Here is a 14,015-nt window from a genome sequence, read left to right as displayed (position 1 = left end):
TTAGAAATAGAAAAGAAAAAAGATAAAATCGTGGGGGGGAAGGTTAGAGGAGCAAAAGCCATTGGAATTTTTATTTTATACATTGGAAGAATCCGTTTTGTTATTAATAGACTAGTAAGAGGGAAAAGGATAACAAAAAGAAAGAATTAGTTATTCATCAAAGTTTCATTTATTCAATGACCAGAATTAAACGCGGATATATAGCTCGGAGACGTAGAACAAAAATTCGTTTATTTGCATCAAGCTTTCGAGGGGCTCATTCATGACTTACTCGAACTATTACTCAACAGAGAATAAGAGCTTTGGTTTCAGCTCATCGAGATAGAGGTAGGAAAAAAATAGATTTTCGTCGTTTGTGGATCACTCGAATAAATGCAGTAATTCGTGGGGGTGGGGTATCCTATAGTTATAATAGATTCATATACAATCTGTACAAGAAGCAGTTGCTTCTTAATCGTAAAATACTTGCACAAATAGCTATATCAAATAGGAGTTGTCTTTATATCATTTCTAATGAAATTCGAAAATAAGGAGATTGGAAGGAATCCATGGAATGTTTTAAATGGAGTTCCGGGGAGAATGAGCTTGGGGAAGGTAGAGTAGAAATTAGTATGATAAAATAGAAAGTCGTCAAAGAAAAATGAGCAAATATGCTCAATAAAAAAAATTATTCTTCTTCGACGATTCTTTTATTTTGTTTTCTTGCGACAGACACGACAATCAAACTTTGATTCTCTAATTTTTTGAACAAAACATTAATATTAATCCGCCCCTCAATTCGGATTGGAATTTTGATTCAATTCAAGAATAAGACTATTTATTTCTGGTTCTAAGATCAGTAGTTTTAATGGTCGACTCACTTCCTTCAAATTGTATCTTATTATTAAGAAAAAGTAACGAAGATAAAATACGAGCTTGTTTTATAGCAATAGTAATTAATCGTTGTTGTTTTAAGGTCAATCTATTCACCCACCTAGATAATATTTTTCCTTGTTCACTAATAAATCGACTAATTAAATTCATGTTTCTATAATCAATTCAATCCCCCGATTGAATCAGGGGCAAACACCTAGGAAAGGGTCGCTTGGATTTATCCATGATTTGTTTATTCCTTATTTCGAAAATCCTATTTTGATTTCGATCGGATTAAAAAAAATTATTTATATATTTATATTATATAGTTTATATATATAATTTATATAATTTGAAATTTATCTATATAATTAATAAATATAAATAGGATTTTGTTTGTTTCTATTTATTTATTTGATTTGTTTCTATTTAAATATATGTAATAATATATACCTGATGTTATCTTTTTCATGTTCCTTGGAAAATTGACATACAAGCACTTGATTCGATCTATTTCTTTATCTCCCCATGAATTGTATGTTTGTAAAAATAGGGATAGAATTTCCTCAATTCCGATGGACTGGGCGTATTGTGTCGATTTTTTTGAGTAATATATTTGGAAATGCCTGTTGATTCCTTATTAACACCGTTTTGAACACAACTGGTACATTCCAAAATAATCGTTACTCGGGCATCTTTACCCTTGGCCATAAACCTCCTTTGGATTTTTGATTCACCCCAATCTTCTATTTTCCGATCCAAAGCGAAGAAGAAAGGAACGAAAAAAAGAGAAGTTGCTAACTCAAAATCAAATTATGAAATATTTCGTTGGAATTAATATTAATATAGAATATAGAAATTAAATAAAAAATAATAAAAAAATAAAGTAATAATAAGTAATACAATAATTTTAATTTTTTCTAACTATTTTTAGAATTGCTGCACAGTATTTTAGTATCTTGTAAAATATGCTACTGTTGTCCTAGCCACATTTCTGTTTTCACTTTATTAGAAATTTAGCTCTATTAGTAATTTAATTGGATCTTGAACCCTAGTTTTGCTTAGGTTGAATCCTTTTTTTCTTTCTATTCCCCCCCTTCCTTATTCTACCTAATTCTAAAATAAAAAAGGGGGGGGGATTGGTTATAGATATTTGATTGTATCTCTAAATTTCTTAACCCCTTACCATGTCAATAACTAGAATGAAAAAAAGGGGAATGTCAATGCATCTGGAAATAAACGATTAATCTCGATCAATAAATCTGCTAAAGAACCAAACCATAGAGTACTTAGTACCGGTGCTATGGAAAGAGATGTTTTTAGATCGCGCATTTAAAATCCTCCTTCTTTCTTCTTTATTGTATTACATTATGGTAATACATATATAATCAGATGTATATGTAGTTAAGGACTACTTGTATACTTGTATTTTTACGCGAAATCCCCAATCCCTATTTCAAAATTCAAATTGAAATGGACAACGATTCGATAGATAAGATTTTCCTTTTCTTAAAACAGAAAAATACGCCACTTTCCACCTGAAAATAGAATTGAGAGAATTCCCGCGAAAAATATTCATTTATTATTTATTATATGTTTGTTATATAATATGAGACCAAAAAAAAGAAGAAATGAGCAAAGAAATTTTGTATATCAATAGAGAAAATAAGGATATGGAAAACAAGACAGAGATTCTCTACAATGACACTCTAGACTAATTGAAAGGGATGTAGCACAGCTTGGTAGCGTGTTTGTTTTGGGTACAAAATGTCACAGGTTCAAATCCTGTCATCCCTACCTATTACTTCTCCTCTGAGCAGTAACGAGGGATCAATTTTAGATCGATTAAATAAAATTCAAATCGGACATACATTATTTTTGAATTTTATGATATTGTATATAATAGTATAGGCATACAAAATGTATTGGGGTTAAAAAAAAAAGAATACTCATCTTTATATTTATAGTCTTATCTATTGTGATAAGAAGGCGCTCTTAGTTTAGTTCGGTAGAATGTGGGTCTCCAAAACCCAATGTCGTAGGTTCAAATCCGACAGAGCATGATTCCACTCTCATTTGTTAGGTCGAAAGGAAGGTTGAACTCAAATAATTGAACAGCAATCTGAATCTGAATTTGACCTCCCATGAATTAAAGAAAGGAGGAGGGGAGGTCAGTCGAAACAAAAAAAAAGAGATTTTAATTAATCAAAGGTCCAATTGATCACCAGGTCTATATTGTAAATATGCAGTTACGAATAATCCAGCCAAAGTAATAGGATTTAGACCTACGACGATTCCAAAAAGAAAAACTTCAATCATTTCTAAATTTTTTTTTTTAAAGGGGAAAAAGAGAGGTAATATCTATCCCTAAATAGAAATCTGTATTGCCCATGAATTTCAATGACCAATAATTGGTAATTAAGGTAATTACCACGTTAAAGTACGGAACTATTCGAATATATGGAATACCACAGAAAGATTTTTTTTCTTTAATAAACTATTCATTCACTTAATTTCAAAAAAGCCGTATCTTGCTTAGACCAATAAATAGAGCTGAGGTTATAGTTAAAGCTACTAGTAGAAAATCGAAATAACTAGCTATAGTAGGCATGAAGGGGCTAAATGACCTCCTTACACAACTTTCTCTTCAGTGTGGTGAATTGATAAGCTAAGTAAGAAATAAATTTAAAAAATATCAACAGTCTTGACATTAAAACTATTAAAGATGATTTCACTTATAGTTAAACTCAACTTCAAGCTTAGAGACTTCAATAACTTGGTGAATTAATAAACCTAAGTAAGTAAAGAATCTCGAAAGCATCCACACTTAATTGGATCCAGACCTTCAGAAGACAAGTATTGGTGATTTTGGTGAGTAATAGAGCTTTTATGATAGCTTTACCTAGGATTTTGGCCTAGTGGTGAATCAGGAGATGATAGTTGCTAAGGAGTGAGGAGTATCAAATTGAATAGGAGGATTTTTGTTTAGTTTTGACTATTTCTTTAACCCTCTGGATGGGTTTACGATGCTGTAACATTGGTTCTAATTAGTTAATGGACGAGGCTATTTAGTGTGTATGTATAGGTACCATTAGAACTCATACAATGCTAGTTTACACTAATTCTACTATTTGTATTGAATCACTGTTAAGTTACACATGATGCTCAATTTGACACTTTTCAAGTTTTTACTTTTTCTTATAGGAGACAATTAAAGCTAATATAGAGGGTAAATTAATGATCATGTTGAATATGGTCATTTTCTTTGATTTCTAACTTATACCTAAGAGAATGAGTAGATATTTAGAGTTGTCTATGGTTATAACAGGTTCACTGAGCTGGTGAATTAACGTGGCATCAAGCTTGCATCAAGGATCTAATACATGGAGTTTTTTCTTTGAAGAAAAGAAAATGAAGGGGATTGGTGGTAGTTATGGCTATAGGAGGATTATGAAAATTATCAGTGTATATATTTAACTTTTCTTGTCTACTTGTACAAGATCTTAATATAGATATAGAGAATGAAATGTAATATGTTCTTGCATGTGTATATGTGTATTGTTAATTTTGATTTGCGGGCCTTGTGAAGATCGAAGAAGATACTAGGTAGTTCTTTGGTTACTTTAAAACTTTGTTGTGACTTGGGAACTGATTATTATTGTGTCCATATTAGAAGAGTATAAAAAAAATACAAGATTACATATGAAATTTTTGCAAATCATTATAATTAGCTAGAGAGCAAGTCTTATATATATATATATGCATAAAGAGAGTCAAAAGAAAAGATGCGCATATATGATTGTCGTACGATGATGGTAATCGAGGAAGTGTTTATGAGTCCGCTTCCTTGCATGCGGCTAATTTATTGTATATATAAAAATAAATATTTCTGTAACTTGTTCATCACATTGTGGGCTTGAGTTCCAAATCCACATTATCAATTCAAAAATGAATCTCCCTAAAAGTTGAGTTCGGCAGGCGGTAAAAAAGGAGAGCAGCTATATATACAGGTATATATATATATATATGTCTTACACTTTTTTGAATATTGAATACTGGGTGAAGAATCTTTTATTTAAATCTTTAATTCTATATAGAAGAAAATATATACACACACAAAATATTTTAGTGCATCAAACCATATGTATATTATACAATTAGAAATAATTTATTCCCATATCTATATTGAAGGAAACTAGGTTACTATGCCAAAGGATTCATTAAATAATTAGGGAGCTAATTAGTTTAATTATAATAATTTTTTTTAATTGATCTATATGTAAATTAATTATATATATATGTTACATAATTCATTATAATTTCAATATATATGATTATATAATTCACAAAGAAAGAAATTAATTATATGACATGATACAACAAGACCATCAAAAGTTGTGTTTTTCTAGTTGATATTTTTCTTTCTATTGATATTTACCTATACATCATAAAAATTTAGATGCTCACCCTTCAATACGCATATACAAACATCTCAATATATATTTACCTACCTCAACATGTATTCCTTCTATCGCTACCTTATATATTACATGTATATATATACATATATGTATATATCAATTCGATCAGACAATAAACATCTAGCCCATACTTGGTTTATAGTTAATTTGCTCGACATGCAAACTTTAATTTGTAAGATTTCAAAATTTTCCATGCAAAATATAATTACTAATTACACTCCAACAGTATTCTAATACCATAAAAACTTAGTTATGATATATATACATAGATATATATTGCGATTAATATTTGTTCTTGTGTTGTGAAATATATACGCCAATTTAGTTGAATAAAAATCATATAAACAATATAATGATCAAACTAGTAAAAGTAGAGAAAAGACATGAGAGGGTAAAAACCAGTATATTTTAGAAATTTAGCATTAAAAATATTTTTATTTAGATTTGATAGAGTAATAACGAGGACTCAAAGTACAAAACAAGAGATAATTCTAATTTAATCAAATACATTTGTCACATTTATCATAAATACAAACATTAACAGATTCAAAAAAAAAACATTTTAATGTCACAAAATCCCCTATTAATTTACAAAGTAATGGTATATTAATCTGTTGTATTTTTTTAAGTTCAACAATTAGTTCAACAACTTTCTAACTAATACCATTGACTTTTAAAAGTATAAATTTAAATTATTATTAGTATGTAACGTGAACTCTGATATAGAAAAAAATATATATCTATGGTTTTTGTATTTTTTTTTAAAAATGGCAGTAACTGTATGACATCAAGACATACAATTTAGTTGGATTAGAAGGTGATGGCCATATTAATTGATGGTTAAGATATAATATTTGTGAGTGTGGTTGCCATGTATAATTGACTTCAAGTGTGAATGCATGCTGGGAATAATGTAGATAGAGTAGGTAGATGCGTGCATTACAGTGAAGCAATAGCTTTTAATTAAAAGAGATGGCCACAATAGAATAATTTTATATAAGTACAGCCTTGCAACAATTTACTGATTATATTTTTTTAATTACATTACCTTAAATCAAAAGATTTTTCCATATCCCCTATTAAAGACATAATATTTTTGGAGATAATTTGGACATTCCACTTGCAGTTTTAGAATACACCACATCTTACCTTATGTAACGGCCCCAGAAATTTAAAAGGAAATGCATATAATAATTTGAGTGCGGAAGTGAAATAAAGGTTAAGGTTAACATCCCTTACACGATAACTTAAAAGTACTAAACATCTACTAGCAGCCTTCTTGCGGATCGGGCTCGGGCTCGAGAACTAGGTCCTCCTGATCTGAAATGGTTAAATAAGGGGTGAGTTACACTAGCCCAGTAAGGACATCACACTATATTGCCGGCACAGAAGCAAAGGTTGGTAGAAAATAAAAAACAACCAATGGAGCACTAAATTTTAAACCAATACATTCATTAAAAGTAAAACCATTTACTCTTTTTTTTACCATTGGGGAATCTGTGAAAATAACCTATAAAGATAATAACATCATACAGATCATAACTTCATGCACAATCAGTAACATAGGACATATCATAAATTCATATTCATTAACAATAACTAATCATCACCATTTCTCGTTTCACCAGCCTACTAGTATCCATGGGGATCCATAGGGGGTGTCTCCGCTACACGTGAACTCTTTCCCTTAACAATCTCAATTCCAGGGCCGTCTCCATACCCCGTTCGATATGAGCGCCAAGACATTAAACCTCAATACCCCATCCGGTATGAGGGTGAAGTCGGCCATCCCCATACCCCGTCCGGTATGAGACAACGTTCACAGTAGGGTTCCCATTGAACTCAGTCCGTCCACCATCTCCCAGGATATCTAGTGAGGCTGTCACCTTATCTGTTTATTAGATCACATCTCCTTCTTGTTTCTCCTTAATCTCCGTTACCAAATTAAACATAATCACATAAACAGTGAACATGCACCTGGTAATACAATCATATCTTAAATCCCAAAATCACACAGTGATCAAGTAAGACAGTAGTACATGCATTTAAAACTCTAAACCAGATACCATCATGCCTTTACAAAAGGAATCCACATAAATCCACAGCAATCCATAATTAATTATGCATATTTATCTAACTTGTACAAATTTATTCAAACTTCACATCTATGATAGGAAATAGGGTGAGGGGTCTTTACCTGATTCGACACTGAAAACTAAATGGTTACTGCACCTACGGGCGGTCCCTTGGTTCCCTAAATTTTCCTTCAGGAACTGGAACGCGCTAAAGGTACCTACAAATGTCCCAAATAAACCCAAAAATCAGTCCCAGGGCCTACTCGGCCAATTTTGTAAATCCAGCACGGTGACTCTACCGTGCTTCGGCGATGGCGCCGATGGCTGTGGTGGTGACCCACCTCGGATTGGCTATTTTCGGCCATTTTTGGTCGAATTCAGCAAAACTTGCATCAATTCCTGCGAGAAAACACACTTAGGGCCCTCGGTGGGCTAAAAAAACATAAAAAACTAAAACTCATCAGCGGTGGGGCTCTCCGGTGAGGCGGCGGGTGGTAGCGGTCGGCTCCCGACAGTTGGGCTGTCTTCCTCGACGAGGGGCTCTGGCAGTTAGGGTTAGGGTTTGAGTGCGAATGGAGTTATTTACACCCATCCGCTTTTGATCTGGGCCGTCCATCGCTTTTGATCTGGACTGTCCGATCGTGATTAAATAGAGAGTGAATCTCGATCGTACATCGCGATTCAATATGGGCCATCCGTACGCGATGCAATCTGAGCCGTCATGCGCAATGCAATCTGGGCCGTCCGTGCGTGTTTTCAATCTAGGCTTTCCGTGCGTGCGGGAATGGATCTCAACCATTCGATCACGCACATGCGGATTGCCCATGTGGCCCCGCTTGGCCTCCCACGTTAGCGTCTCTGCCACCTGTCGCGTCCTGGTTGGTCGGGGCTGTTGACCGGGCATTTGACGTGGCGTAACTTTTATAAATTGTGTTTTGACCTCCGTTTTCTGATTTTTCTTTAAAAAATACCCCCATAACCCAAATTTTCACCCTTTTTCCCCAAAATTATTTTCAAATTAATCCTTAACAAATTTTAACCCTTTTTTTAAATAAATTAAAACAAATTAAATAAATAAACAATTATATTAAAAAATAAAAAAAAATAAAAAAATTTTATTGGGTGTTACACCTTACATGGTATATTCTTCTATATTAAAACACTTCGCCCCCATTCCTTGCTAATGGCTACTCAACCATTGTGTCATTTTATATATACCCCCTCCCGCCCCTTGGGCACACATGACAAAATACCATGACTAGAAAGAAGGTTAAGCTTGCTTATATCACTAACAACTCTGCAAGAAAAGCCACATTCAAGAAAAGGAAGAAGGGGCTAATGAAGAAAATGAGTGATCTTAGCACTCTTTGCGATGTCAAAGTGTAACACCCAATTATTTTTTTTATTTTTATTTTATTTTATTTTTATTATTTCTATATAAATATAAATATGTATTAATTGAATTGAATTAAATTTATTTTATTTTAATTTTATTAAATGAAAATAATAGTAATAATAATAATAAAAAGGGTAAAAAAATAATTGAGGATTTAATATGAAAAAATTTTTGGGGAAGAAGGATGAAAATTTTAGTTCTGGGGGTATTTTTGAAAGAAAAATCAGAAAACGGGGTCAAAACACAATTTAGAAAAGTTACGCCATGTCAGCTGCCCGGTCAGCAGTCCTGACCAACCAGGACGCGCCAGGTGGCAAAGACACTAACACTGGAGGCCACGCGGGGGGAGCCGCATTGGTGATCCACATGCGCAGGATCGAACGGTTGAGATCCATTCCTGTGCGCACAAACGACCCAGATTAAATTGCGATGAACGGTCCAGATTCACTCCCTATTTAATCACGATCGGATGGTCTAGATTAAAAGTGATGGACGGCCCAGATCAAAAGTGGATGGGTATAAATAACTCCATTCGCACCTAAACCCTAACCCTAGCTGCTAGAGCCCCTCGTCGGAGAAAACAGCGCAGTCACCACCCACCTTCACACTAGAGCAATTTTTGACCGCCAGATGAGGTAAAAATTCTACCTTTTACTCAGAATTTGATTTCAAAACTACCCACGGCCAAATCGAAGTGAACAAATTGGCCAATTGGCCGAAAAATGCCGTTGAAGCTCAGCGGCACCGCAGCGGGGTGTTTTAGTTTTTGCCTCCGATGAGGGCCTTCCTGATTCCCGTTCGATGTGATTTTTTCATCATTGTGATCATCATTTCCTCCTCTATAGGTTGACCGGAGCAAAACACCCAACTGCAACGTGAGCCGGAGGATCCACCGCACCAGAATGCCACACTGTAGGTGAGTTTCAGTTTTTTACATTTTTTTGGCCCACCGAGGGCCCTAAGTGTGTTTTCTCACAAGAACCGATGCAAGTTTGGCTGAATTCAGCCGAATAAACCAAAAATAGCCAACCCGAGGCTGATCGCCGCTGCGGGCGATGGCGCCGTCGCCGGAGCACGGCGAAGCCACCGTGCCGGATTTCAAAAATTTGTCGAGTAGGCCCTGGGACTGATTTTGGGTTATTTGGGACATTTGTAAGTACTGTAAGTATGTTTTAGTTCCCGAAGAAAAATTTAGGGAACCCAGGGACTGCCCATAGGGGCAATAACCATTTAGCTTTTCGGTGTCAAATTAAGAAAGGACCCCTCACCCTATTTCCTATCATAGATGTGAAGTTTGAATAAATAATAATGCGGTCTTTTGTACAGGTTAGATAAATATGCATAATTAATTAAGGTTGCTAATGGAGCCAGAACTGGACATTATTCTCTGTCGATTCCTGCTTGATTTATTTTACAAATTAAATGCATTATGGTATCTGCTTTATCTATTCTATGGTTTTAAATGCATGTATTACTGTCTTACTTGACCACTGTGTGATTTTGGAATTTAAGATATGATTGTATTACCGGGTGCATGTTTATTGTTTATGTGATTATGTTTAACTTGGTAACGGGGACTAAGGGAAAACAGATAAGGTGACAGCCTCACTAGATATCCTGGGAGATGGTGGACGGACTGGGTTCATAGGGAACCCTACCGTGAACGTAGTCTCATACCGGATGGGGTATGGAGACTTGGTCAATTAGCGCTTATATCGGACGGGGTATGGGGACGGCCAGCTTCACCCTCATACCGGACGAGGTATTGAGGTTTAATGTCTTGGAACTCATACTGGACGGGGTATGGGGATGGCCCTGCAATTAAGATTGTTAAGGAGAATGGTTCACGTGTAGCGAGGACACCCTTATGGATCCCCATGGATACTAGTAGGCTGGTGAAAATGAGAAACGGTGATAATCACTTATTGTTAATGAATACGGATTTATGATATGTTTTATGTTACTGATTATGCATGAAATTGTGATCTGTATAATATTACTGCTTCTAAAATTTGTTTCCATCAATTCCCCGATGGTAAGAAAAAGGGTAAATGGTTTTATTGTAAGTAAATGTAATGGTTTAAATCAACTGCTCCATTGGTTGTTTTGATTTTCTACCAACCTTTGCTTCTGTGATGGTGATATAGTGTGATGTCCTTACTGGGCTAGTGTAGCTCATTCCTTATTTAACTATTTCAGATCAAGAGAACCTGGTTCCCAAGCCCGATCCACAAGAAGACTGCGAGTAGATGCTAGATGCTTTATAGTTTCCTCAATTTTTCTTATTTCTCGTATTTTTTTCAGAGAACTTATTCCGTGATTTTGTATAGTACTTTTAAGTTATTGTGTAAGGGATGTTAAGCTAAATCTTTTATTTCACTTCCGCACTCAGATTATTATAAGTATTTGCTATTGAATTTCCGAGACCGTTACATAAAGCCTGTACAATCATTTATAGCCCTTATGACTCGCAACCAGATGTTTGGCCTTCCCCTCTAGGAGCCCAAAATGTGCTTGCTGACTTTAAGAGGATGCCCGAGATGGAGCAGAGCAAGAAGATGGTGAATCAGGAGAGCTTCCTGTACCAGAGGATCACTAAAGCAATCGACCAACTGAAGAAGAAGCGCAATGATACTCGAGAAAATGAGATAACAGATATCATGTTCCAAAGTCCTACTAGGAAGTCCCTCTACCAACTCAACTTTATTAATCTATACGATTTGGGTTGGCTCATCGAACAACACCTCAAAGAAATCCAAAAGAGCATGGAAACACTCAGCAAGTCACCTTAGCCTCAGGAGGCAATAGACAAAGGAGTGATGAAGGGTCCTGATGAGACTTTCATCAAATCGAAGAGGATTCTACAGTGCAGACGCTGCCAGAATAATGGATTGGTATGGTCCAGTGTGTTTAATTACTCTTAGAAATTGAGAATTATGATATCTGATTTTGAATTTTTTTGGGTGTTATTGAGGATGTACTTTAAATAACAAATTAAATTCCACCATAGAGATATGTTGTTAGTTTCTTAGTCGTCATAGTCATCGTCTAAATAGTTGTAGTCATCATAATAGTTGTAACTGTCATCCTCACAGACATAGTCGTCGGGTCACATACATTCATGTACTTAGATTACTTTGTGTTATGATTTTCTTTAAATTAATCTTCACCTCAATAATTTAAATTTTCTGTGCTAGTGCTACTCTTCATTCTTTAATTTCTCCCTTTTCCCAGCTTGACGTGGCTGTACTACTATTTGTTAAAATATATGCGTGCTCAATATAAATTTATGCTATCAGAATGCCCTTTTCTCTTCTTTCTTTTCTTTTTTTTATACTCAATTCAGAGAATGCAGAAACATTGTTGATGCACTATATGTAGAAATTCAGTTTAGTTAGGAGGAAGATTAAACTCGCTAGATACTCAAATTTATTTAGATTTCAAATGAAAGTTTTGTATAGAATTTAATAAATATGATGCGTTCTTCAGATCATAGAATTAAAATTTGGGATAATGGCATTGAGGAATAATATTTTCCTCAAAGAAAATTCCGATATAATCCGAATATCTAAAACAGTTAATATTGTGATTAATATGAAATTTAAATATAATTCTAAAAATTTTATTTTAGTCAAAACATGCAATATTTTAAATAACTCAAATATATTGGAGAATCCCTGATGATAATAAATAGAATTTCGTGATGCAATTATTATGTTCAGAATATAGAAAATAACTGAAATAAATAATTCTCGAACTCAACAATCTGTGAATAGCTAATTAGTACTTTACGCAAGAAGAAATGTATAATATATACATATACATATACATATTTAAATATATACAATCATATAGAATAATAAATACAGAAAAATATTTTTGACGGCTAATTTCAAACAATTTTAGCAATTAGTATTTTGAATTTCTTTTACACATATAAATACTCAAAAATCAATTATATAAAGTCTCTTTCTATTAAAGAAAATGTTACTGACATAAAACAATACCATATTTAACTCCAGTGACATAAATTACTAATTCAAAATTTTTTTAATATTATAGTATGTTACTGTAGTATCAGTAGTATGATGTTGCAATTAATTCTTAAGAATAATTACCAGTATTTAACCTTTATTAGTGGGATCACTTATTCAAAACAAATTTATACTTTTGCGATAACAGTTTCAAAAATTCATAAGACACAATAGAAGTACTTTTTAAAAAATGAAGATAGATGTAATAAGGATGCTCGAGATAGAGCAAAACAAGAAGATGGTGAATCAAGAGAGCGTCTTACGCCGAAGGATCACCAAGGCAACTGATCAATTGAAGAAATAGTGCAAGGAAAATAAAGATCTTGCGCATATCATGTTCCAAGATCTTATCGGGAAGCCCCTCCACCAACTCAACCTCATTGATCTTAAATTATCTGGGTTGGCTCATGGAACAAAACCTCAAAGAAATAAAATAGAGTATTGAAACACTCTGGAAGTTACCTCAACCTTAGGAGGCCACAGTCGCAGGAGTGATGGAGGGTTGTAGGGGTCAGACATTCACTAAGATCAGGGAGGATCATCCTGTGAAAAAGTTGCAGCAACTACAGACGTGGTTCGTTGACGGGATGAACCTGCAAGCACAGCAGCAACCTCATTGAGCATACGAGGAACATGTACAAATGATGGTCCCATTCACAAATAAAAACAACCTAAATAATTGACTGATATGATCTAGTGCCCTTAGGAATCGAGTATTATGATATTTAATTTTAAATTTTTTGGATTGTTGTTGGAGATGTGCTTTAAATAACCAATTACATTCCACTACAAAGATATGTTCTCAGTTTTTTAGTCGTCGTAGTCGTTGTCTCAATAGTTGTAGTCATAATAATAGTTGTAACTGTCATCATCATAGTCGTAGTCATCGAGTCGCATGCACAAATGTACTTGGATTTCTTTGCGTTAGGATTTTCTTCAGATTAATCTTCTCTTTAATATTTTATATCTCTTGTACTATTATAACTCTTCGTTCTTTAATTTCTCTCTTCCCCCTACACTCTCAATGTAATTTTAAGCTATCATAATGCCCTTTTCTCTTCTTTCCTTTTCTATTTTTTTTTTACAAAATGGAGCGATGAAATAAGCATTGTTGATGTAGTATACGTAGAAATTCAGTCCAGATAGGAGGAAGATTAAGCTAACTAGCTGCTCAAAT

The 14,015-nt window shown here is 34.0% G+C and overlaps 2 non-coding genes and 1 pseudogene across 2 annotated transcripts; all 3 read left to right on the top strand.

The window, feature by feature from the left end:
• Nucleotides 1–2,575: 2,575 nt before the first annotated feature.
• TRNAP-UGG (transfer RNA proline (anticodon UGG)) lies at nt 2,576–2,649 on the top strand. Its single transcript has one exon. It is a non-coding gene; the product is annotated as a tRNA-Pro (tRNA).
• A 192-nt stretch (nt 2,650–2,841) lies between these two features.
• Nucleotides 2,842–2,915, top strand: TRNAW-CCA (transfer RNA tryptophan (anticodon CCA)). The gene has a single exon. It is a non-coding gene; the product is annotated as a tRNA-Trp (tRNA).
• Nucleotides 2,916–8,662: 5,747 nt separating this feature from the next.
• On the top strand, nt 8,663–11,596 carry LOC148268895 (agamous-like MADS-box protein AGL80 pseudogene; annotated as a pseudogene).
• Nucleotides 11,597–14,015: the final 2,419 nt, after the last annotated feature.

This window comes from Carica papaya, chromosome 2, assembly GCF_054855325.1.
Source record: "Carica papaya isolate Zhongbai chromosome 2, ASM5485532v1, whole genome shotgun sequence".
Lineage (NCBI taxonomy): Eukaryota > Viridiplantae > Streptophyta > Magnoliopsida > Brassicales > Caricaceae > Carica > Carica papaya.
Note: the sequence above shows the minus strand (reverse complement) of the source record. Positions and strands in the feature narration are given on the sequence as shown.